This window comes from Lissotriton helveticus, chromosome 4_1 (assembly GCF_964261635.1).
Source record: "Lissotriton helveticus chromosome 4_1, aLisHel1.1, whole genome shotgun sequence".
Taxonomy (NCBI): Eukaryota; Metazoa; Chordata; class Amphibia; order Caudata; family Salamandridae; genus Lissotriton; species Lissotriton helveticus.
The window spans coordinates 1,857,240,315-1,857,264,482 of NC_136063.1; positions in this window are offsets into that span (position 1 = coordinate 1,857,240,315).

Consider the following 24,168-nt stretch of genomic DNA (forward strand, 5'->3'; position numbering starts at 1 on the left):
TGAACAAATATTTCATAGGAACAGTCTAATATGTTTCAGCACTGCTACATTTGTGAAAACATAAATGTAGGGGCACAAACATTTTCTGAAGAACCCACCACTAGCACTGCTGATAGCTGTGGTTTTAGTCTAAGGATATACCAAGGCTACCTAGTTCTGATTTCGATCTAAGAATCAATCAATAAATCAGAGTACTTGTAAAGCGCACTACTTACCCATGGGGGTCTCAAGCGCTGAGGGGAGGGGGGGGGCTGCTACTGCTCAAAGAGCCAGGTCTTGAGGAGTCTTCTGAAGGTGAGAAGGTCTTGGGTCTGCCGTAGGTGGGTCGGGAGGGTGTTCCAGGTCTTGGCGGCGAGGTAGGAGAAGGATCTGCCGCCGGAGGTCTTTCGTTGGATGCGGGGAACAGCGGCGAGCGCGCGGCTGGGGGAGCGGAGCTGGCGGGTGGGGGTGTAGAAGCCGAGTCTGCTGTTCAGGTAGGCTGGCCCGGCATTGTGGAGTGCCTTGTGTGCGTGGGTGAGGAGCATGAAGGTGATCCTTTTGTTGACGGGGAGACAGTGTAGATCTCTCAGGTGGTGGGTGATGTGGCTGTGGCGGGGGATGTTGAGGATCAGTCGGGATGAGGCGTTTTGGATGCGTTGTAGTCGACGCAGGTGTTTGGCTGAGATTCCTGCGTAGAGTGCGTTGCCGTAGTCCAGTCTGCTGCTGACGAGGGCCCGTGTCACTGTTCTTCTTGTGTTGGTCGGGATCCACTTGTAGATCCTGAATGAAATTAAATGTAAAGACCATTTATATAACGCAGTAGCTACCCTCAGGCGTCCTAGTGCTGCAGACATTGCGCTTGATCCGTGGCAGTCAGGGGCTATTCGAGTTGGAGAGGGAGGGAGTTCCAAAGCTTGGCCGAGTTATGGGAAAAAGAGCGGCCTCCACACCTGGCTCGCTTGACCCTAAGCATTGCGGCTAGGAAAGAAGAGCCCAATCTGAGCTGTCTGGTTGGGTGATAGGCGGTTATCAGAGGTTGGTTGATGGCGGCACCTGTACCCCAGAAGGATCAGTGCGCAATGCACATTGCTTTAAATTGAATTCTTTCTCTGATTGGGTGCCAATGGAGATCTTTGAGTCTGGTTTTGACAGGGAGGTGACGGGGGATTTGGAGGAGGGTTCTGGCTGCACAGTTTTGGATGATTTGCAGTTTGGCAGTGGTCGAAAGTTTAGCCGCCTGACAGTTGAATTTGAGGGACTTGTCAAGCCAGATGCCTAGGCTTTTAATTGTGTCCTTAGGTGCGGGGGGAGCTCCTAGGCAGGGGGGCCAGAATGGATCAATGGTGTTATTTATGGAACTGCCCAGGAGCATAAGCTCTGTTTTGTCCCCATACAACTTGAGGCAGGAAGATGTCATCCACTCGTGAGCTGCTTCCAGGCAGTTCTGAAGGTCATTGGGCGCATTTTGTGGAGGGTTGAGAGCCACCACTAGCTGAGTGTCATCTGCATAAGTGATGATTTTTACGCCGAAGGGGCGGACGATCTCAGCTAGGGGGCTCATGTATATATTAAATAATGTAGGGCTCATGGAAGAGCCCTGCGGTATGCCGCAGCCGAGGAGCTTGCTGGGAGAGGTGTTGGTGCCCTCAAAGACTTGGAAGGAGCGATTGGACAGGAAGGATTTAAACCAGTTGATTGCCGTGCCCGAGATTCCCTTGCTGCTAAGTATGTGGAGTAGGATGTTGTGGTTCACAGTGTCGAAGGTGGCACTTAGGTCAAGGAGGATGATGGCAGCGGAGCCTCCATTGTCCAGGATCCTCCTGGCCTCCTCCGTTACGGCAACCAGAGCGGTTTCGGTCCCGTGGAGGGGGCGGAAACCGCTCTGGGTGGAGTCTAAGAGGTTGTTAGACTCTAGATACTCTGTTAGCACTGTGTTCACGTGTTTTTTAAGGATTGTGCTTAGCCAAGGCAGCAGGGAGATTGGTCGGTAGTTGGCAGGGGTCTTTTGATCCAGATTTGTTTTTTTTAGAAGGGCTTTGACCATGGCTCGCTTCCATGGGGCAGGGACAATGCCAGTGGATAGGGATTTATTGAGTAATTCCAGAATGGTAGGTAAAATATGATTAGTGACTGAGATTAAGATGCAAGGTGGTGCAGGGTCGTTAGGGGAGCCGGATTTTACATGACGCATGATGGATTCTAAGGTGGTCGGGTCTAAAGGGGGGAAGTGGTCGAGTATGGTTTGAGGCTGGGGCTCAGGTTGCGGGGGTTTCTTGGTCTTAATCAAGGGTCGGTGAAAGAAAGTATAGATATTTTCATTTTTGTGGATAAAAAAGTCAGCCAAGTTGTCACAGTGGGTTTGAGCGTCTGAGAAGTTTTTATTGTTCTCTGGTAGTTGAAGTAAGGTTTTTGCGATGCGATATATTTCTTTTGGTTTTGGTTTGGTTTTCACGCAGCTTCGGTGATTTTTCCTCAAAGAAAGATGCCTGCGTGCATTTAATGCTGGCTTTGTAGGCTTTAATTGATGCTCTGTAGTCAGTTTTTCTATAAGGAGAATAGTCATGGCGCCATTTCCTTTCTAGTTTTTTGCACTAAGTCTCTTAGTTCGGGGGAGTGCCAGGGGGCAGTCTTGTTGCTGCGTTTGAGTGTAGTGGGTTTGATACAAATGTTGAATTTCTCATTAGCCAGAAGGGGGTCAGAGGAACTGGGCGGTCTGGAGATTTCAAGACCTGCCCCCCACTCGGCTAGGGGAAGTTTCGACCAGTTACGGCCTCTACGAGCTCATGGAGGTATATAGGAGGTGTGATTCGGAGGTACACCAGGATAGTGGAATGAGGAAGTGGTCAGTCCAGGGAAGGGGGGAGGGTGTTCCTACTTGAAGATCTGAGCAGTAGGAAAAGATGGGGTCGAGGAGATGGCCCTTGCTATGGGTTGGGTCGAGCACTAGCTGTTTTAGCTGCAGAGCCGAAAGGCTGGTGATCACTTCTCAGGCAATGGGGTCTGCGGGGTCATCAATAAGAATATTGAGGTCCCCTAGAAGGGTGAAGTTGGATGGGCTGAAGGCCAGGTTCGCTATGATTGATGGGATTCATGGAAAACTGCCCTGGTGGACCAGGCAGGCAGTATAAGAGCATCCCCGAGAAGGTGCTGGTGGGGAAACCTCTATAGTGAAGTGGAAACTTTCGCAGTCTGGGATTGAGATGGAAGAGCTACGACATCCGCAACCATTTTTGTAAATGACTGCTAAGCCTCCTCCCCTTCCCCCTGTGCGATCGCCGCAAAGTATTGGGTAGCCTTGGGGAAGGGTTTAGACGAGGTCGGGCTCAGACTGAGCATGCAGCCATGTCTCAGTCATGAATAAGATGTCGGGGTTAAGCTCTTCTAACAGCATAGACATTTCTAGGGAGTATTTAGGGAGGGACCTACAGTTTAAGAGGTACATGCTATGTTGCGCAACTTTGGGTGGGAAGGTGGGGTGGAATCGAAAGCCACATTGAGGGCAGATGGTATGTTGGGCTGCTGGGTCCCAGGAAGAGTGGCATGTGGCAAGGGTAACTCTTCTCAGTTGATGCAGAGACTTTGGGCTGTATCTCCTGATAATGGGGGGTGCACGGGCAGGAGTTGTGGCCCCTGTCCCCGACCGGGCGCAGACGGGCTTGCCTTTGACACGCCCGCTGTTTTAAGGGGCGGTGCGGGGGGGGGCGGTGCAAGTGAAGTCAGCCAATAGCGCTGCGCCCTCCTCCCCTATAACCCGGAAATGTTCTTAGTAATCCGCGCCTCCCTCCACATCAATTGGGAAGAATCCCGTGGTGGACCGGGAAGGTGCGGGGAGCTGGGCGTCAAAGGGTGCAGGAGTGCGGGTAGGTGCTATCAAACTTTGTGACACTATTTCCAAAATGCGGTGAAAAATTAAACACAAACTTTAAAATGGCTTCAGGAGGAGCAGAAACTGCTGTGATCCAGCGCGCGTCTGCTGCGCGAGCGATGGGCCTTGGGTTTTAAGGGCGGTGCAAGTGAAGTCAGCCAATAGCGCTGCGCTCTCCTCCCCTCTAACCCGGAAATGTTCTTAGTAATCCGCTCCTCTCGCCACATCAATCGGGAAGAATCCCGTGGTGGACCGGGCAGGTGCGGGGAGCTGGGCATCAAAGGGTGCAGGAGTGTGGGTAGGTGCTATCAAACTTTGTGACACTATTTCTAAAATGCGGTGAAAAATTAAACACAAACTTTAAAATGGCTTCAGGAGGAGCAGAAACTGCTGCGATTCAGCGCGCGAGTGCGGAGCATGCCGAGGGTGTAGTACCAGGAGGAGGAGACGGCGCTGACCTGCATTGACATGGTGAGGGAGGAGTCGAGGATGAATCCTAGGTTGCGTGCGTGGTCGGTGGGTGTCGGTGCTGTTCCCAGCGTGGTCGGCCACCAGGAGTTGTCCCAGGCTGAGGGGCTTGGTCCGAGGATGAGGACCTCCTTCTTGTCCGAGTTCAGTTTCAGGCGGCTGCTCCTCATCTAGTCGGCAACAGCCTTCATTCCCTCGTGAAGGTTGGTTTTGGCGGTGTGCGGGTGTTTGGTGAGGGAGAGGATGAGCTGGGTGTCATCGGCATAGGAGATGATGTTGAGGTTGTGATGGCGGGCCACTTGTGCGAGGGGGGCCATGTTGATGTTGAACAGCGTCGGGCTGAGAGATGAGCCCTGGGGGATGCCGCAGATGATGTCGGTGGCTTCGGAGCGGAAGGGTGGGAGGCGGGCACTTTGGGTTCGGCCGGAGAGGAAGGATGCGGTCCAGTCGTGGGCCTTCTCTTGGATTCCGTCTTCTTGGAGGTGTGTCTTTAGTGTGCGGTGGCAGACTGTGTCGAAGGCGGCTGACAGGTCTAGGAGGATGTGGGCTGATGTTTCGCCGTTATCCTGTTGAAGTCTGATGTCGTCTGTGGCGGTGATGAGAGCTGTCTCTCCTGTCTCTTTATTTCCCACCCTACACTTCCTGTTTCCTTGTCCTTATCTCATGTGAGCTCTTTACCATCTCAACTTTCCTCTTTTGTCACTGTCTTACTATTTTTCTCTTTATCCCCCTTTCCCTCGTTTTTATGTTTCTCTCCGAGGATGAAAAATAAGTCCTAGTCTCCAAACAATATTGCTGGTGCTCACCACCAGCACACATTGGGCATTTCTCAATTTTAAAAGCTATCCCCAAAAAGTTAAATAAATCCATGATTTTTCACCACAGGGAGGGGGGGGGGTCAGCTGGGGTCTGAGACCAGGTGTCCGGCATCTCTTGTGGTGGCGGCATACTCTAGTAAAGTGTTTTCAAACTGTGGGTGGGTAGTAAGCTGATTTTTGGTGAGTCGCGAAAGGCCACTTAATAAATTCTGTTTTTAAATTGTCAAATTGACTGCACTTCAAAGAGAGAGGTCAAATGCCAGGTAATGTCTTCTGACAAATTGCTGCTAATTTTTTCAACAGGCGTTGTTGTTTACAAACCTCTCGCTTTGCTGTCAGAGAAAGAAAAGTAAAGCGAATTAAGTAGCAATCTTGTTGGGGTATAGGGCGAATGAATGGAAAGGCTGTAGGATGTCATTTTTGTAACAGACAACAACATTTCAATAACTGCAGATGAACTGTACACAACCATCAGTTAGGAAAGTAAAGTTAGGAAAGTAAAAATCAAACACATTTAAGGTCAATTCTGACCTGTGATGGAAACAAAGATTTTAATAGGATCAAAATAAACAAGACATTTTACTCTGTGATACACAAATTGAAAGATCGACTGAAACCCGATTTTCACACATTATCATTCGTGTGCAATATAGTTTTATCTGTAAAACTGTATGTCTGTGCACATTTAGTGGCCATTTCAATGGAATATGTGCTGTCTGTAAATGACACTGCAGTACCACATAATGTTTTAGTCACATTAAAAAAAGAAATCGCCCCCCTCACATCCATTAAAGCTAGGTGAGTCTCAAACGTTTGCTTTTTAAAAAAATTAGGTTTGGGTCTAAAAGTTTTGGAAGTGCTGCTCTAGTGTATATCACCATACTGAATGTCTGAGAGCACCTTGCATATTTTATGGAGTTGTCTGATATAATTGTGATAAAACCTAATGTGCTTTCTGGCTGTGCAATGTGAAAATGTTCCCTTCATTTTGTTACAAAGAACAGCTGATAATACAAAGAACAGCTGATAATACAAACACTAATCTTTGGATGTTATTTATAACTTGAAACAGACTGCACTGCTTTGGGGGATGTTGAGGGTGTGGAAAGACCTTGGTCAGTATATAGTTGGGGCTCAGGTTGGCATGATCCATCTAGGATTATGCTTAGAGGGATAGCTCCAAAGCTGTTTGCGCTTGCGGTCTGATGGGCTGTGCATATAGTCTCAGGTGCAGGGTTCCAAGTCTCATTTAAGCTGAGACCTATAAGTCTTGTAGGTACGTAGTATCAACGACTGATGGGAAGGACATGCTTGTGTGTATCCATGTTGTAACTGTATGTAGTTGAATGAGATTGAGGAAGCAAATTTTCCTAGTGTTTTAGCCGATGTTTGTTTGCAGGTATCGGTTCTCAAATGGAGCCCATCTTTTAATAAGAAGGTGAGCTGATCTGAATATATGTGTAAGCCTCTTGATTTCCACCTGTCCAATGGCCTTCGTTTGGACTGACCCACTGTGGGGTGCAAGGATCTCTACGATATTTTGTAAAGTCTAAAACACTCTGGTGTCATGTCCTGTTAACTAGGCGACGCATTTGGTGATTTCTTGTCTAAAATAAAAATAACTTGGCGATATAAAAAATTTCAAAAATGTTCAATTTTGGGGCATTTCTCAAATATGTACCTATCTGTTCACAACACCCCGTCCCCCAAACTTTGCCGTCTGCCAGCCCCCCTCCCCCTCCTACCAATGCCTCATTGCCTCTGCATCTTTTGCCATTAACATTCCCTCCATGAAGGGGGATCCCCCAGCTTCCTGGGATGTTGAGAACACAAACCAGCAGCTCCGATATCCCCTCTTAAAAAACATGAACTGTATATGGTATAACAACTAAATTGAGAACTAAGGTTGACTGGCTTAACTCCGTGTATAAATTGCACACATGGCTACCAAACTGAAAAGGTATACAAATAGAAGTAGCCTTTGCAGTTTGCAGAGAAGCAGTTCAGTCTTCTTACTTGGCATAAGGAATCTGTAAAGGCCAATCTTTTAGTTCTCATCAATGTGTAGCACCGTTTCTCATTAGACGTCTGATCTACACACCATCCATGCCATATATTTCTTGCAAATAATGCTTCCCAGAAAATGAATCCACAAAAGCATCGTTAATCTGATCTTCCGCTGCTCACTAACAATGTGCATTTCACAGCCATCTGTTCCTATAAATAGTTTAAAAAACACGTTAGGAAAATTACAGATTGAATTAATTATAACATGCTCCGTAAAGTGTTTTTACTAATCAGTTTCCCTTAAATTATTAAAATAAACAATTGTGAACTGTATTTTGGCAGTATGACTCCTACATAACTCCTACATACCAGTTGTTGGAGGGAGACTTTCCCTACTGCTAACTTTGTGAGAGAGACAAATGCCATATTGTTCCGTAAGCAGAATTAGCATGTTCACAGTGTATCTGTAAATCCTCCAGGAAGTGCTAAACTGGTCTGCAAGGGGGTGAGCAGGAACTGTGCAGAGTTGCCTCCCATGTTTGGTTTGCAGGCCAGGAGCTTGGAAGGGCGAGATTTTGATCGATACCTTATCACTATTGATCTAAACCCCGATCTGGTCGACTGAACCTTTGTTGCCTGTCATTGAAGGAAGAAAGTGCCTCTCTTACCAAGTTAGTTCACCCAATAAAGGACTCCGCTCCAAAAGATCACAAACAACTTCTAGCTTTCAAAAGTTTATTGTAAGGTTAGGATAAGCTGCAAATACAGACATCTCAGAATGAGATTCACGAGATACACAGGTCCAACTACATACATGTGCTCTCTGAAAGCCCTCAGACGAGCAACGGAAATTACCAGCACAAGTTCTAAGAATAATAAAGCTATCAGCATTGACGCATATTGAGATCTCTCCTTCATTTAAGTTGGAGGAAAACACACAGGTTAGGCTGTCCCTACCCTGCTCTAGATGGTATCCCTACTTAACCAAGTCTCAACCTAACAAAAGGTGTCAGCAGTGAATGACCCCCAAGGGAAGTCACTCACTCTTAGTCTCTTGGTGAAAACCTATAGTTCTCCAGTCATGACCCCTCTCTGCATACCCCTCCGCTCTCTAAAGGGTCCTCAGGCATCTGCTCTAACTCCACCCAGGGGTGCTGTCCCTAATACAAAACAGTCAACAACATTTGAGACGCCCCTCGTGAGACGCCCCTCACGTGGTGTAGCTTCTGGCTTTTTCCATGCTGCTTTGTATTGGGCCTCATACGTTGGAGTTGACCTTGCTTCTCAGACTCTTCTCCGGCCCGCTGATACCCCTTAAACATTCCGGAACCCTCCTCCATGTCTGGGCCGTCTACTGAACAGACCTCTATTCATATTATTTATAATCGGATCCTCCCTTTTCTCTTGCAGACAGACATCTGCAGCCAAGAACCCAACTCTCATAGACTTCCAAAAAGGTTCGCAACATTTCTCGGCCCAGACATGTACGTGTAAATCAATGTTAAAACATTTCAGGCCTACAACATTTCTCATAATGATTATAGCATTCAACTTCTTCATTAATTAAAGCATGTTAATACTCTTATTCTATTATTCAGTAAACACATCTATAAATCATGGCCCATTAATACAATGACCAAAACATTAGTTCAATCTATGTCGTGAAAGGAAACACCTTCCCCTTCCCTTCTAGCTCTGGCCCTGAGGCCTACCACATTCTGCGTTTAACCACATGCCATCTTACATTTTAGCAGCTACACGACATGGATTCAGGAATAATCACATCTAATAAAATCATATAGTGTCACACATTTCTGTATTAGTTCCACTTCTACTTAAATCTCTACATTAGCTATACATTCAGAATATAATTGCAGATACTACTAGCACTCATGGCATTTCTCCTCATGATTTGTGCTTACTACGGGTAAGTGTGATGCACTCATACATTTAGGTCAGTTTGCGCTCTCTCAGTTCCCCCCTTTGATGACCTCTCGGGGTCATCACTAACATTTAAACTGCAGTTATTGCTAGCATAACTTGTCTCTGCGTTTCCAGAGCCCTCAGACTCCTGTACTGATTATCTTGTATGGCAGCCAATCTCTGCAGCTGCTCTCTTTGGGCCCTTTCTGACCTTCTTGCTCTGTACCATTTGAATACCCTCACCAATCCCCACAATATGATCCCACAGATCAATATTATGATGATAGGTTTTAGTATATACCACACAAAGCTTTTGCCTAAGGTGGAGATCCACCCTCCAACTTCACTCATTCCGTGGCCCACCTTTTCCCAGACATTTTCTCTACTCAAGTCTTCGATCTCCTTGTGAATATCAGTTATGTTCCTAATAACTTTCTCAAGGGGCTTTGAATTGTCTGGAATGTAGGTACAACATTCCTGGACCTTCAAAGCCTTACAGACTCCGCCCTCTTTTGCTAGTAGGACGTCTAACGCAAGACGGTTCTGAAGAACCATAGCCCTTATCGATTGCATCTCTCCTTCTACCAGCATTAAGGACTGAGCAGTGCTGGCAGACAACCTGTCGACGACTGTTGCCAGTCGTCTAATTTTAACATCATTAAGGATTAGTCCCAAAAGAGGGAACATAGCTCCAAAGACATCTCCAACCATTTCTGCATCTCCTATATCTCTCCTTCCCCTCGATGATGTCTTGCCCTCGATGATCTCTAAGTCTTGTGCATGATATATTTTGGGGAAGACAATTGCTAGGTAACATGATCCATACCAGTTGTCAGGTAGTCTCACGTAGGCATTTCTTCCACATACAAAATACACATTTGGAATCACTTGCATTCCCTTCAGGAAATCTTTAGTATAGTACTCTATATTGAAAGCATGTTCACAGCTGACTTCTCCCACGTACACATTTTCGTAATACGTTTTGGCTCGGTGAAGACATAGCTTTCCTTTCTGCGTCTTATCTAAAGCTATTGGACCACTACTACCCTTTCTCTTGTGTGCCTTCTCTTCCTCGGTCCAATCTGTTTTCCATTGTCCTGATTTTTTCAAAATCTTTTGTCTCCTGTAACGATCATCCACCTGCCCTATGAACTTCTTCTCGACTTCTGACACTTTGCATGTCAGGTTATTTCTACGGGCATGTGAAGTATCTAAGGTAATCCAAGGAATGAAGAACTTAGCCAATCTGTCTTCACTCTTCCAGTAGTCCCATTTGTTCATCTGCTTATAATTTGGGACTTCTGGCAACACTGAATCATAGTTGGAGAAATAGTATTCAAAACTATCTCTCCCATAAAATATACTAAGCAGTAAGCTACATGTAATGCCATATGTCAGCGGGAGGTGATGATATCTAATGCCTTCATCTACAGACGCCGGCAATTGCATGCAGACGTAACAGTCCTTAACCTCCATGGCATCCACGTATTCATATAAGAGTTTAGCATAAGCATTTGACCTAAAGTCTCCTTGGGACTCATCTACGTGTAACCTGCGGGCTTCTGCAGCTAATAACGCTTTCTCTTGAGTGTTTTCCCTTTTCTCACCAGCAACAGTGGGTGTAAGCATTTCTACAGATTTCACATCAGTTACCTTCGCCTCTTCCTCATGTCCCTTTACATAAGAAATTGTTACCACTAAAGCTATTAATATTATCACTCCTACTATTAGTGTACCTATTATACATTTAGCTCTGCGGTTCTGGGTGCCGGCTTCCATTTCGTCAGACAATATAGCTCTCTCTTATCTTGGCACAAAGTTCCTTTCTTCTCGTTCCTTTACAGTCTCTTTTTACTCCTTTTGTCTTTAGAATCCACACAACTTGAAGCTGACAACCTTCTTCGCAAAAGTCCTTTAACAGTTCAATAAAGACAACCCTAGCCCTTCTCCATCAACTCAAGGGAAGTTCCCTAATATTCTCTGCTTCCTGGGCGCTAGGTAATCTTCTTTTTCTGCTCGCTTTATTTACAAAGTCCTTTAAGCATCTACTATCAGATTTGTGCCTGCAGCTTCGATAGCAAAGTTCAGTATTTCCAAACGAAGATTGTGCTCTTCATGGGCTGTTATCGTTGTACCAAAGTCGGGGAATTGCAATTCTGAGAGAAACATGTGTTTTAACTTGCTGAGGCGGGGAGGTCTGGGGAGCATGAATGTTAGTGACCCTTCTTGTTCGACTCCGGGTACCAACAGTCGTATTTCCACGGTGACGATGGGCTCAGAACTGGACACCACCACCGCTCGAATCCTCCCTGTCTCCTGTTTCAAAGACATTTGTCGCCAGATATGTCCACTCAGGTGTGGAGTATCTTCTGCTAGGCACACGCACTCTTCTTGACCTTCTTCGGTCCGGTGCTTCAGCGCCCTGAGCACCTTCTTCCGGGTCTGAGTCTTCTGATATCGGAGGGAGGGTTATCTCTGGAGTTGACCTCAGGCTAGAGCTCCTTTTTTGCGGCCAATTAGCTTCTCCACGTGCCCTTCTACTCCTTCTCCTCCTTGTCTGTTCTCGCTCTCTGTCAGACCTGTCAGTGTCTGACTCGTACTCCCAGCTACTTTCTCCTTCTGTAGCGTCGTCTGTTTCGCTGTTGTACTGACCGTCCTCAGCTTGGTCAGACTCGTTCCCTGCTTCCGCTGGCACCTCTACAGCTTGGCTAGCCCCCTCTATGGCTTCTCGGTCCTCTGCTGGACGTCTATCCGAGAGAGGAGCTGTTTCTTCCCGAGGTGCTGGAACCCTTCGCGTATGTGACGCGTGGATCCAATTGGGCAGGCCTCCCACCTTTACAGCCGTATTCGCGATCAGGATGATCTGGAAGGGCCCACGCCAACGAACATCCAAGCAGCTTCTTCTCACATGTTTTTTCACCAGGACCCAGTCCCCAGGGTACAGGTCATGGCACGGGCCCTGGCACGATGGAACCTCGGCAGCCTGCACCTGAAGGGACACAGAATGAATGGCGTCAGACAGCCCCTTACAATAGTCCAGGATCATATCATCTGTGATATTTAACAGTGCAGTAGTTGGGACAGATGGCAGCCTCATTGTTCTCCCCATTAACACCTCATGTGGTGACAACCCCGTTCTTCTGTCTGGGGTACTACGAAGGCTCATGAGGACCAATGGCAGGGCGTCAGGCCAACTCAGGGTCGTTGAGGAACACACTTTTGCAATTCTGGCTTTGATCGTGCCATTGATCTGCTCCACAATTCCTGAGGCTTCTGGTCGGTAACTGCAATGCAATTTCTGATCTATGTTCAGAGCCGCACAAATCATCTTCACAAGCTCGCTGTTGAAATGCGTTCCCCTATCTGATTCCAAAGAGGCCGGCACCCCGAAGCGCGGAATGAGTTCCCTAAGCAGTAACTTGGCCACTGTGAGGGTGTCGCACCTACGTGTAGGGTATGCCTCAACCCATCTGGAGAATACACAAACAACCACCAGGACATAGCGGAGGCGGTTGCACCTCGGCATTTCAATGAAATCTATCTGCATTCGATTGAATGGACCTCCAGACCTTCCTATGTGACTCAGTGCAACTGGTGTTCTTTTCCCTACGTTCAGCTGCTGACAGGTCACACAACGCTGGCACACTGCTTCTGCTGCTATTCTAAACTTAGGATTGTACCAGGTCTGTCTAAACACTCTCAGCATAGCGTCTCTCCCTAGGTGTACGGGACCATGTATGTGTCTGGCCATTGGGCTCACCATCTCATTGGGCAACACTGCTCTGCCGTCTGCTGAGACCCAAAAATGGGACTCACCCACTACACATCCTGCCTTTTCCCATGTTTCTTTTTCAAAATCAGGAGCATTTTCTTGCATGTTTGCCAGTTCGTCCCAAGTATCAACAGTTTCCAATATCATGGCTAATTCAGTCCTTACATTTATTCCACCCACTTCCACCTCTGTGAAAGAGTACCCTTGTTCTGCGCAATACCGCGCGACTTCGTCGGCATATCTATTGCCTTTCGAGACGAAGTCCTCATTTCTGGTATGTGCGGTGCACTTTACAACTGCGATACCTGCTGGACATTGCAACGCCTCTAACAACAGGCGCACAAACTCTCCATTGCGAATGGGAGAGCCTGAAGAGGTCATGAACCCTCTTTGAGACCATAACTGCCCGTAATCATGAACCACCCCATAACCATATTGGCTGTCGGTGTATATGGTGACTCGAATTTGATTGCTTGCCAAGCAAGCACGTGTCAAGGCAATAATCTCGGCTACCTGAGCGGAGTGTACTCCTTCCAGGCACCCAGCTTCCACCACTCCAGTAATTGTACAAACAGCGTAAGCTGCTCTCAACTGCCCAACTTCGTCTCTTACACATGAGCCATCGACAAAGAAAATTTCGTCTGGGTCGGTCAGTGGCTCATCTACGATGTCGGGTCTGGGTTTGGTGCATAGTTCAGTCACATCGAGGCAGTCATGGTCTGTACATTCATCATCATCCTCGATATCATTTGGGAGTGGCATCAAGGTGGCAGGGTTCAAAACAGAGCATCTCCTGAGGGTCACATTCTCTGCAGCAAGAATAACTTGCTCATAGCGCGTGAGCCTGCTGTTGGTCAGATGCTGTGTTTTGGTCCTGGTCATCAACAGTTCAACAGAATGGGGCACGCACACCTCTAACGGGTGCCCCATGACGATATTTTCACATCTCTCAATGCTGACACCCGTTGCAGCAACGGATTTGAGACATCCGGGCAACGCTGCGGCTACTGGGTCTAAAGTAGCCGAGAAATAAGCAACTGGTCTACGGGCATTCCCATGGATTTGGACTAACACAGACAACGCGCAACCTTCTCTCTCACAACAGTAAAGCAAAAATGGTTTATTGTAATCAGGCATTCCCAATGCCGGAGCACGACACAGGTCCTCTCGCAGCTGTAGGAATGCCATCAAACAGTCTTTGTCCCATGGTACCGGATCGCTCACCTCCTTATGCGTCAGTTTTTGCAAGGGCTTTGCTTTCAGTGAAAAGTTCGCGATCCACTGTCGGCAATAACCCACCATCCCTAGGAACATCCTGACCTCTCTCTGTGTCTTAGGCGCATTCATTTTCATGATCGCCTCTATCCTGTCTGGTGACACCTTTCGTTTGCCTTTCTCTATTCTGTGTCCCAAGTACTGCACTTCTGTCAGGCAGTACTGCAACTTTCCCGGGGACACCTTGTGCCCATTGGCAGCTAGGTGATTTAACAAAGCAATGGAGTCCTCCCTGCAAGCTTCTTCTGTTTCTGACGCCACGAGGAGGTCGTCTATGTACTGGACCAGAACTGACTTCTGGGGCAGCACTAGACTTTCAAGATTTTTCTTCAAAAGCTGGTTAAAGATCGATGGGCTCTCTGTATACCCCTGAGGAATACGACACCATGTTAGGACGCGACCTTCCAGCTTAAATGCGAAAAGAAAATGGCTTTCTTCGTCCAGAGGGATCGAAAAGAAAGCCTGACAAAGATCAATCACAGTGAACCACTCAGCTTGGAATGGAATCTGAAACAGTATCACTGATGGATTCGGTACCACTGGACAACACGAAACGACTATGTTATTAATCTTTCGAAGGTCCTGTACTATCCGGAATTTCCCATTTGGTTTCTGCAGACCCATAATCGGGGAGTTGCATGGACTACCCACGATTTCTTTCAGTATTCCCTGTTTAATCATGGACTCGATCACGGGTCTTATGCCTGCAATCGTTTCTGGAGTCAATTTATATTGGGGTGTTCTTGGGAACTCAGCATGCGGTTTCACTACAATTTTCACTGGGTCCACCCCTTTGACCAATCCAATCTCTTCCCCAGTGAAGTCCCATACTTCTGGTGCCACTGTCTCTCTCAAGTCCCAGGGGAGCTCATCTACTGTCAAAGTAGGGTACAGCTCCACGCATATTCTTGAGTTTGCAACTTTGAAGTCTGCGTCATCATCATTGGTCAATACCTCCACTCCCTGAGGTGTACAGTATATTGTACAATTCAATTTACACAACAGGTCTCTGCCTAGCAGACACACAGGACTTGAATCGCAAACCACAAACTGGTGCTCATCGCTGTACTTCCCTATTTTTACCTGTACCGGTTCTGTCAATTGGCTGGTTATTCTCCTGTTTGCGACCCCCACCACTTGTATGGTCTCTCCAGACATGGGCAGGTCTGGAACTGCAGCTGATCTGATCGTGGACCTAGTGGCTCCTGTGTCCACCAGAAATGTCGTGGGGCACCCTGCTACTTCTGCTTCGACATAGGGTCCCCTCTGGTCCACCTCCAAGGCTGCCCCGAGGGTGCAGTCTTCTCTTTCCACTCTCTGTCCGGTTAATGGGTCCACATAATAGCACTCTTCTCCTTCTACAAACAGGGGCATCTGTCTATAGGTCTTACCCATATTCCCTACTCGGGGAGGTTGCGGGAACTGGGCTCGGGGAGGAGCCCCCCCCCCCTTTGAGCACCTTTCCCTGGTATGGCGTCACCCCTCTCGTAGGCGCGCTCTGGACCTCTTCCTCCTCTTCCTCTTGTTCTCCTATCTCTACATTGTAGGGACACTCGCGTTTCCAATGCCCCACCTCGTTACACTGGTGGCACCTAGTCGTTTTCTTCAAGGCAGCTATGTCTATTCTGGGTCTAAAGGTGGAACTCTCCTCATTGCCCTTGTTCTGACTATACTGCTTCTTTCCTCCTGTACCTGTTCCTTGCTGCTGTTGCTGCTGTCCCCCCTTCCCTGCTGCCTGCATCTGTACCACCATCAATTTTTCTTTTAGTTTCTTAGCCTTGGAGTCTATCTCATCACAGCAGTACCTGGCATATCTCAGTATTTCGTCTAGGGGTCTATTTTGCCAACAAATCAAGTGTTGCTGAATCATTAAACTAATATCCGGTCTCAGTCCCAGGACGAACTTGGACACAAATTGCCCTATGTCTTTTGGATCCATTACATCCAAGCCGCTATACTGTTTAAACGCCTTCAGCAATCTCTCATAATATTCGTGGACTGTCTCTTTGGGTTCCTGTCTGGTTCGGTCTATTTTGACCCAATCTATGTCTTGCATTGGCACTTTCTCTTTCAGCCAAGTCATCACTCTCTCGAATTTTGCCATCACAATCTCGGACGGCCCATTAGTCTTAGCATCTCTCTCCGGCTCCGTTGTGGGCCACTCAGCGCTAACCTTGCATGCTGTCCACAGATCTCCTGGTACTACAATGTCAAACAGCGTGTTCAGATCTATCCATAGGACCTTTGAGATTTTTACAAATCTCTCAACTTGCTTGTACCACTCCACTGGGCTTTCCCGCAATTTGGGGAAGGAGGTGGTAAAAGCAGCTAAATCTCCCCTACTCCAAGGGACATGTACATAATTCCCATTTGCGACTTCACGCAAAGGGTATGCTTCTATTCCCTGCAGCCTTCCTGGTGTCGTACCAAGCGTGCTTCTCCTGACGGTCCCTTTCTTGGACCACCTCTCTTCCCACTTATCTAGTGCCCTCCATGTCCTTATTCCAGTGATCAGTTCCCTTATGTGCGTTTTCAGCCCGATCGTTCTCCTCTCATCTAGGTCTCGATCTGTATAATGTAGCCTGTGGTTACCCTGTAATGCTTTGGTTCTTGACAGGTCCACCATATATTTGCCTGCTAGTTCGACTAACTTCTCATGGATTGCTCTCGCTTTTCGAGTGATGTCCTTTGCCATATACAGTATTTCATCCTGCTCATACATTTCCATTCTTTCTAAAGGCAGGGTACCATCTATCATGTCATCCAGGTCTGACCTTAAGCTGGCGACATCGAGTCTCTTAGCTTTTATCTCAGCTCGCAAAATGTCTTTCGAAGGGGGCTCACTGGTCTCCCTACCATCCCAACTCCGAGCTCTACGTTTGGGCTCGGGAGAGTTAATGAGTGCTCTCCCTTGCTCCCATCTCTCCAGGTCCCATGCTCGGCCATCCGATCTTGGAAGGTGATGGAACACGGGCCTGTTACCCCCACTCTTGCTCTGCCCACTCTCTCCTGCTTCTCTCCTTTCACCGTACGCCTCTCTGTTATTTTCCCTCTGGTCGCTACTCTCCCTTTCCCTAGTATCGCTCAGTATCCGATACGATCCTTCCTGGTTCCCCATATTCCCTGGGCTGCGCTCGTTTCCGTCATCACAGGGACTATGGTGCGACCTCTCACAACTCCCATTCAGTTCTCTGGTGCCGGGCACACAGTGGGTACACTTAAAGCTGTTTCTATACTCTTGCGTTCTCCTCTCCCCTTCACTGAGTATTGGGCGCGCCACCCCTCCACTCCCGGGGCCCCCGTTTTCCAGGTCCGTTCTATCTCCACTCCGGGCCCAATGGGTGACTCCCCTACTATCTCTCTCTCTCCAGTCCCACTCCGGGCTGCTCTCCCCAGCCCCGCAGTGAGTCCGAGCTCTGCTGTCCTGACTTTCCCTTTCAGCTTCTGCAGCTATGATGCTCTTGTGAGCCTCCACTGCCTCATCCCACTTCTTCATGTACTCATTTAGCTCTTGAAAGGATTTTCGTCCAGATCCCCTCAGATCCACTGGCCATCTAGGGCCCCCAGGATCCCCTCCTGGATCCCCTGCTGTGTGCATCGGGGTGCTCCACTCTCTGGGTATCGGCATCTGACTTGGGGAATTGATCGTATCGTTCCTCCTTGCCGTCTCTGCTCTTTCTCCGTCCTTCCGTACCCGTTCTTCCCCTCTTGCTCTCTCTGGGTCATATATCGATACTATAGGACCTATGGTAACAGGTACCTGTAGTGCAGCTGGTAATCCGTAGGATGTGGCGCACTCCGTTTCCGGCGCTCTTTGTACCACAAACCTCCCGACTACCTGTTGCACCTGACTAGGCTGGGACAGCTCTTTCTTTGCCTCTGGATCCCACTCTGAACTGGGAAGCGGTCCATGCTCCCCTGCATTGCCCCCCTTTTCTCTTTCACTATGCTCGACCTCTCCCCCTGCTCTATTATACGGGGGTGGCCTGTCTGTCAATAATCTGTTTATCAGGCTGTCCTCTGTTTCGCTCTCATCATCTTCTTCTAGGGGGCTTTTATTTCCGGGCACCTCTAACACTGGGTACAGTTTATTTACTTCCATGTTATGCACTCTCCATCTTTTAGCATCCGCATCCCACCTGGCATCCTGCACTGCCCTTACCGATCGTTTCACCCTTTCTTGTCGTCTGTTCATATTTTTTTCATGCGCTGCCCTAATCCATGCATCAAGGGCTTCAAACTGGGTCGGTCTAGGCAAGGGTCTCATTGAGGTCATGACTGATTTTAATCGATGTAACACCTCTAATCTGAACGTCCCGTACTTCGGGAACGTCAGTTCCTCATTTCCTTCCGTAATCTTACTCCACTCTGATATCCAAAGGATCGTATGCAGCCCAACATTCACTGCCATGTAACGAGCCGGCGTACCCTCCGGCGGGGCTTCTTCCCCTTCATCCGATCCCCGCTTCTCTTTCTTAAACGCCGCTCTCAGCCATTTAAAACACTTCATAATTATGCGCACAATATCCAGCCTCGCTACTCTGTTTACTTCCTGATGACAATCCACCAATCCTAACGCGGCTTTGCTAACTTGGCCTATCGCAGCGCGGTCTTTCTCCGGTCGGCCAATCCCAGCTCGACACTTTCTGACGTCTTTGCTAGCTGGCCTATCACAGCGCGGTCTTTCTCCGGTCAGCCAATCACTGCGCGACACTTCCTGACGTCACTTTTCTCCGCTTCGCAGCAGCACCCCTCCTTTCTCAACTCGTCTCCCGGTCATGCATGCGTCCCATTCATACACCGAAAAATGACTACTTCCGACCAAGCGGTCACTTCCCTCGACTGTACGTCCACAGTCTATATGTAATTGTCAACACAACTGACGAAATGTCTATCGTCTCTCTGATAGGTTGCTTACACACACAGTAACCTCCGACCAGCGTCCGTTACTCACGCACTCACTCTTACGTTCCCCCTATCTCGGTCTTTCGGGTGATCAATGGTACCTCATGACCCCCTTCACACTATTTGACAATTACTCTGGGTGTCCGATACACCCGAACCACTTAAGCTCTCCTTGCTCTTAAGATTTCCACCGGTTGCGCGCGCTCACAACCTGTTCCACAGTCACTCTACAGACATTCAACTCCGCCAGACATTACAACATAGATACAATACAAAAACACCGCAATCTAACACGCATGACCCTTTATACTCACTCTCGACCGATACTGCTGCTTTTTCTGTCTCACGTCATCCGGATCTTCTTCGGCGGGCGGTTCTTCCAATCATCGATCTCTAGGGGCCTTGGGGTAAGCTAACCTGGCCTAGGTCACCGTCCTCAAGAAGGCAACCATCCTCTATAGCTACCAACTGGAAGGGCGAGATTTTGATCGATACCTTATCACTATTGATCTAAACCCCGATCTGGTCGACTGAACCTTTGTTGCCTGTCATTGAAGGAAGAAAGTGCCTCTCTTACCAAGTTAGTTCACCCAATAAAGGACTCCGCTCCAAAAGATCACAAACAACTTCTAGCTTTCAAAAGTTTATTGTAAGGTTAGGATAAGCTGCAAATACAGACATCTCAGAATGAGATTCACGAGATACACAGGTCCAACTACATACATGTGCTCTCTGAAAGCCCTCAGACGAGCAACGGAAATTACCAGCACAAGTTCTAAGAATAATAAAGCTATCAGCATTGACGCATATTGAGATCTCTCCTTCATTTAAGTTGGAGGAAAACACACAGGTTAGGCTGTCCCTACCCTGCTCTAGATGGTATCCCTACTTAACCAAGTCTCAACCTAACAAAAGGTGTCAGCAGTGAATGACCCCCAAGGGAAGTCACTCACTCTTAGTCTCTTGGTGAAAACCTATAGTTCTCCAGTCATGACCCCTCTCTGCATACCCCTCCGCTCTCTAAAGGGTCCTCAGGCATCTGCTCTAACTCCACCCAGGGGTGCTGTCCCTAATACAAAACAGTCAACAACATTTGAGACGCCCCTCGTGAGACGCCCCTCACGTGGTGTAGCTTCTGGCTTTTTCCATGCTGCTTTGTATTGGGCCTCATACGTTGGAGTTGACCTTGCTTCTCAGACTCTTCTCCGGCCCGCTGATACCCCTTAAACATTCCGGAACCCTCCTCCATGTCTGGGCCGTCTACTGAACAGACCTCTATTCATATTATTTATAATCGGATCCTCCCTTTTCTCTTGCAGACAGACATCTGCAGCCAAGAACCCAACTCTCATAGACTTCCAAAAAGGTTCGCAACATTTCTCGGCCCAGACATGTACGTGTAAATCAATGTTAAAACATTTCAGGCCTACAACATTTCTCATAATGATTATAGCATTCAACTTCTTCATTAATTAAAGCATGTTAATACTCTTATTCTATTATTCAGTAAACACATCTATAAATCATGGCCCATTAATACAATGACCAAAACATTAGTTCAATCTATGTCGTGAAAGGAAACACCTTCCCCTTCCCTTCTAGCTCTGGCCCTGAGGCCTACCACATTCTGCGTTTAACCACATGCCATCTTACATTTTAGCAGCTACACGACATGGATTCAGGAATAATCACATCTAATAAAATCATATAGTGTCACACATTTCTGTATTAGTTCCACTTCTACTTAAATCTCTACATTAGCTATACATTCAGAATATAATTGCAGATACTACTAGCACTCATGGCATTTCTCCTCATGATTTGTGCTTACTACGGGTAAGTGTGATGCACTCATACATTTAGGTCAGTTTGCGCTCTCTCAAGCTGATTGTTCGAGAGACTACTGATAACTAAAAGTATGTGCTTGGACAATAATTATCTGTTTTTCCATTTAGAGTCCATTTAGTAAAAGGTGGATTATGCAGATGAAAGCAGAACTATGGCCCTACCGCCTCAGACGGGTGTTTGTGCGATGTGGTCTTCCCCGTACTTTCCAGAGGGGATTGGGGCATCCTCAGAAGCAGGTCAATAATCTTATGGGTTTAAGGGCTGGACCATGCCAGCATGTCAAGGACTGAACACTGACAAGGTCTGTAGAGTTCTCTTCTTCATTACGTGAGGAAATGGTGACTCTTCTCGCACCACAGTGCAACCCTTAACAGAATAGTATATGTGAAAGGTCTCAAGTGTCTCCTTAAACAAGTTCCAGTGAAGAGGAACTCTAGGACCTTCTTGGTAATCTTATAACTCTTGAATGAGCTTGAAGATTAGAACTAGAGAAATCGTCGAGAATACACCACCTCTGCGAAAAATTCCAGAAGGTCCCAATGCAGAAAAATAAAATCTAAGACAAAATGGTACAAAGAGGGCGAAAAACAGGATGAAACATAAGAAAGTGAAGATGGTGCAATGCACCTTTCTTTCATGGCGGTCTCCTTTAAAGACTCAACACCATCTTAGTTTGAGAATCTCAAAAAATGTTCCTCTATCTTGGGAAGGGTGGATTTTTAGGCTCGTCCACACTTCTTTTCGAAAGTCTTTGTATTAATTTGAGAATAGAAAATGAAATCCTTTCCACTCTGGATTCGAGGATCCCACTGCCAGCTTTCATGCCTGGTGCTCCAGACAACTTGTACATCACTGTTCCAGGTGACTATGAGTGTGAAGATGCAAGAACGGTCCGGGCACCGCAAGCAATCTGACGTCATTGCATTTGATGTTCCCAGACACATAGGCCCAAAGCTAGAAGAGAGCTCTTTCATTTCATGAAATGGTGGATCCTTCAGTAGGTCCATGACATCACTCTTTATACAGATGTAACACAGCAAAATCCTGATTTAAGCCACTTTCAGGAATGTTTCATGGGGTTCCCTTTGTCCCATGTCGATATCTGAAGCTGTTAGGGTGATCCAGAGAGCAGAAGGGTGGGTTTTTAGACTCTAGAAAGGAAAGGAAGTGGACAGCACATGCAAGGCATCTCCGTGGATTCCTCAACCCACATGTGAAAGAAGTGGAGACTGGGCAGTGATACTGAGGCCCACAGGGTGGGAAACACCTACATCTAGGTGGCCCTGCTAGGGAGTGTGCGTGTGGAACCCAAAACCCCAAGATTTAAGACACCCCAGAATTTAGATCATCCAAAGTTTTCCTCTAGTAGTTCTGCTACCAGCTTGATCTTGCACTACAAGGCACCTTCTTCAACATCAGACCCAACATTAGTATGGCAGAGTTGCAAATAATTCATTTAGACCACACGCTCTTTTGAGATTTTCCTCACATCTGTGTTAAGTATGGTGTTGTACACAGATTACTTCTTTTTTACAGTACTGCATTCTATTTAGGAAGACTTTATGTCCATTCTCAGCTAGAGGCTTTAACAGGGCAATTGCATCAGGTTTACAGTCCTCCTTTATCTTAGATGCAACTAGTAGGTCATCAATATACTCCTCTAATACTGAAATACATGGCAACCTCAAACTCTCAAAATATTTCATGAAGATTTGCCCAAAAAATCTAAGGACTTTATTAAAAGCCTTGTGAGATTCTATTCCACACAAAAACTTTATTTAAAAATTGGAATGCAAATAGAAATTGCCTTTCTTCGTGAAGAGGAATCGAGAAGAATGCTCGGCATAAGTTGATGACTGTATACCATTCTGCAGTTGATGGAATTTGGAACAGAAGTACTGCTGGATTTGGTACTACAGGACAACATGACCAACAATTGTATTAATCTTTCAGAGATCTTGTAACAGCCTCCAATTGCCATTTGTCTTTTTCATTCCCATCACAGGAGAGTTATAAGGACTACTAAGTACCTTTCGAAGGATTCCTTTCTCAATCATCTTTTCAGTCTCTGGTTCAATTCCATCTTCTGCATCTTTGGTGAGCCTGTAATGTCTAGTCCTTGGGAACACTTTTTAATCAATTCAATCTCCTTTTCCAGTAAAGTCCCATACCTCATTTTGGACAGTGTCTGTCGTAAATCCAAAGGAAGGTCTTCTTTCTTAAAACCAAGAATAACTGAACTCCTGAATCTGGTGAATGTATTTTAAATATTGAGCCCTCATCTTGTGTCTCAGTCGCAACACCATTCAGTGTGTAGTAGACCACACAATTAATTTTGCAGATCAAATCCCTTTCCAGTAAGTTTGCAGGATTTGAATCACACAAAATGAACAGTTGCTTTTTCTCCATCTGTCAACTTTTAACTAGGACATCTGCTGTAAACTGGTTAACAATTTTGTAATTTCTGATCCCTACAACTTGGACTTTTCTTCCAGAGAGTGGTAGGTTGGGGACTTCCACAGAACAAATTGTAGAACGGGAAGCCCCTGTATCAATCACAAATGAAACAGGCTGAGCATTGACTTCTCCGTCAACATATGAGCCACTCTGATCTACCTCTAGGACTGCTCCGAGTAGGCAGTCCTCAACCCCCCTCATGCACTGTCATTGTGAACTGCTGCCTGTCAAATCATCAATCAGAATCAATGGATTCTACTGGAACCCTTCACTATAGGGCATCTTGTTTCTCATGTGTTGCTGCATCATTTAGGCTGACGGCATCAACATTCTAATTGAGGTCTGATTCTGCTCAAATTTGACATACTCAGGATCATCACATTTCTCTGCATTTGTGGAACAACCTCCTCTTGAATCCTGTGTGGATTCTGATGACACTGCCTCTTCCAGTGCCCAATTTTCCCACAGACGTGACAAGCAATGTGTCTCTTCATTTCAAGATTCACATTCATGTCATCATTGTTTATTATCTCTCTCCCATCATCTTGTTTCTGCATTTCTCCCTTCCTTATTTGCAGATCTTGCATTTGAGTCATCCAATTCATTCAAGGCTGAACAAAATTCATATTTGAACTTATTTGGTTCTGGGATCCACTTTCAAATTGCTTTGTCTGGGCATCGATCAATGTCTCCTTAAACTTTTTCTGCTTTGCATCAAAGTAATCACTACTATATTTGGCCAACTTCAAGATCTCACCAATACTCTTTGTCTGCCAGCAAAATTTACTCTGTTGTATATGAAGCTCTAGCTTCAAACCTAGGACGAAATAGGACACAAAATCAATTGTTTT